This window comes from Macrobrachium rosenbergii, chromosome 21 (genome assembly GCF_040412425.1).
Source record: "Macrobrachium rosenbergii isolate ZJJX-2024 chromosome 21, ASM4041242v1, whole genome shotgun sequence".
NCBI classification, from domain to species: Eukaryota; Metazoa; Arthropoda; class Malacostraca; order Decapoda; family Palaemonidae; genus Macrobrachium; species Macrobrachium rosenbergii.
The window spans coordinates 18,365,283-18,368,143 of NC_089761.1; the positions used below are offsets into that span (position 1 = coordinate 18,365,283).

At 39.4% G+C, this 2,861-nt stretch overlaps 1 protein-coding gene across 3 annotated transcripts in view; it reads left to right on the top strand.

Moving 5' to 3' along the window:
• The first annotated feature begins 2,489 nt into the window (after positions 1 to 2,489).
• The window catches only part of LOC136849743 (BTB/POZ domain-containing protein 6-B-like), a 119,583-nt gene continuing 119,211 nt past the window's right edge, over positions 2,490 to 2,861 (top strand). The window contains exon 1 of one of the 3 annotated variants that reach the window (XM_067123132.1): positions 2,490 to 2,861. This exon is cut by the window's right edge and continues 719 nt beyond it. The gene's annotated coding sequence lies outside the window, so the exon portion shown is untranslated. The other 2 variants (XM_067123133.1, XM_067123134.1) reach the window with 2 other exon arrangements.

The window sequence follows — 2,861 nt, forward strand, 5'->3', positions numbered from 1 at the left end:
GTATACTGATGGCAGTATTCAAGGTCAAAAATCGTAAAATACTCTAATGAAAGTAATACACATGTTATGCATAACCATGTCGTTGAATCATTAGAACTTCATAAGTTCAAATAAGGTGTAAATAATTATTTGATAAGGAGCCTCATATAAACAGGATATAGAATATAGAGTTTAGGCCAACGGCCAAGCGCTGGGGCCTATGAGATCATTCAACGCTGAAACGGAAATTGACAGTAAAAAGGTTTGAAAGGTGTCACAGGAGGAAAACCTCGCAGTTACACTATGAAACAATTGTTAGGAGAGGATGGAAAACAAGATGGAAGAAAGAAAATATGAACGGAGGTACAGTAAAAGGAATGAAAGGGGTTCCAGCTGCGACCGAAGGCACGCTGCAAAGAACTTTAAGTAATGCCTGAAGTGCACTGACGGCACTGTCCCCCTACGGTAATAGGCTTATATGTCTAACTTCAAGGTTTTTCTTTGTTATTCATTTCATGTAGTTAATAAGGCTAAAAGGGTTGCGTGCGGTGTTTCCACGGGTCTCGGCCACTTTAAGAGCAGATCGAAGACAATATTTCAACAGAGATATATACTAACCTTCCAGTTTGAGGACAGTGCCGTCAGTGCACCTCACGAGGTGCACCGTAGGCATTACTTAAGTTTCTGTGCAGCGTCCTTTGGCTGCGACCCCTTTCATTCCTTTTACTGTACCTCCGTTCACCTCCTATTGCTTCCACCTTACTTTCCACCCTCTCCTGACAATTGTTTCATAGTGCAACAGCGAGGTTTTCCTCCTCTTACACCTTTACATCCTTCTTAATCTCAATATCCTTTCAGCGATGATTTCAAAGGTCTCAGCTCGCTGCTCTTGGCCTTTCCCTAAATTTCATATTCCATTGCCATATACCCTAACCTAACATTCGCTTGACCCCGGGCGGCGAGTGGTTTCACACTCCACCGTTCATTGTGCATAGCCTAGCGATGTGTGCACAACTATTTTGCTTTACTTATAGGGGGCCCTTTCCAACTCAAGGGTACAAGTTGGCTTGCAAATAGTATATAACAATAACTTACACAAGTATCCATTCCCAGCCAGTGTATTTTTATCACGTAAATGCACGAAATGCTCGATAAAATTCTCCCGTTGCTTAGGATACAGTAGCAGTAACATAATAAAACAGCGGTAATATTTAACATGGGACACGAGAACCCTTGAGATTTATTGCATTTGGGAAGAGGAAAACTGAACAGGGGGAAAAAAATCATGACCAAACGTAACGGGATTAGTTTTCCTTTTATCGCCACTCAAACATGTACAACCAAGTAATAGCCTATGAAGACGGCTTACGATGAATGATTCATTGTATTTTCTACAGTTAAGCAGGCGTTATGACGTTGGGCTAGCCCTAGATAATAGGTTTCATGAAAAAGAATACGGTGAAAATCATGAATGTCCATGCAAGACCTGGAAAATAGGCCTAGACTTAACCTTTCTTAAGACTGTGGGCGAGGAATTTAAACATGCCCGTGTCTTATAATTCTGGATGTACAATAAACTTAAATATCTTTCACTGCAAAATAATTAATATCAGTAAATGAGGAAACCTCACTGAAGGATTGCTTAGGCCTAGTTTTTGCTGGTTCACCACTGAGTCTTTACAACGAAATACAGCCTGTATGAAACACCTCACCTGAACAAAAAAAAAAACATTTGCTTTAGTCTCTTACCAAGTTTCTACTACTCAAAAGAATATTAACTCAATCCAGTTCGAGATCATGGAAACTACATGTAACAATTTGTTTACGAATGTCAGGTTTCACGAGAGCCATTCCACCAACATTAAATCTTAACAATACATCATTATCCATTACGACAAACAGCAAGTAAACCCACCTCTTATAAATATACATTCCATAAAATTCTATCCACGAGTTGGCACGGTTCACAGAACACTATAATAATAAGAAAAATTACGGAATGATACAGCAACGAAGCAAGATCGTCGACCAGCTTTCCCTCCAAAAAATCGAGCGCCATCTGTGGGGTTTCCACTGAACGTTTTGTTCAGGGCGAACGTTGCCATATTTTACCATTATTTTTATTAGCTAAACCTTTCATTCTGGTCACACGATTTTCGCGAAACATTGCTCATTGCATTGTCTGCTTAGAATTCATACAAAGTATGTAGAGTCATGTGAATGATTTGAATAATGAGTAATATGGTATATAGCTAGTGCTATTTCCAAGTAAGCGTTCAGCAATCACGTTGCCATCTGTCAGTCCTCAGATAAATTCAAATCAGCTACGTCATATACCTACTTTAAATATTATAATTACCTGGCAATTTAACCTTCCTCTGGAAAATTCATTGTCGAATAAATATGACTGTCTATCCAACACCAAAAATACGTCGTATATCAAAGTAGTGCTTGTCGTGAGACATAAGACAAGAATCGTTTTATTACCCAGCAACACCATCCCTTTTTAAATGGCAGCCAATCAGCTACTGCAACGTCACAGGCAAATTCTCGATTAGGCAGTTAAGATGGAAGAATCTTTATATCCTTATAACACAAGGATATAAGGATTATAACCTTTATGTTTGCGTCAGTACGGTAACTGACGTTTGATGATACTGTGTCGTGTGTCTGTACAGTGAAATGAATTCGGTGGTCGAGTCAACGTAGATGTGATCAGAGATGTCCGAGTGCCAAAACGTCGATTCGTGCCGGTTTTGGAAAGGGCTGTGTGTTCAAAATTTCTGGACCTATTGTTATCTGTTATTACATATGGAGTGATGGGTTGGTTTATGACGAAACTAGTAGTTATAGTTTCCGCTTACGTTATGCGTTTGTTTATT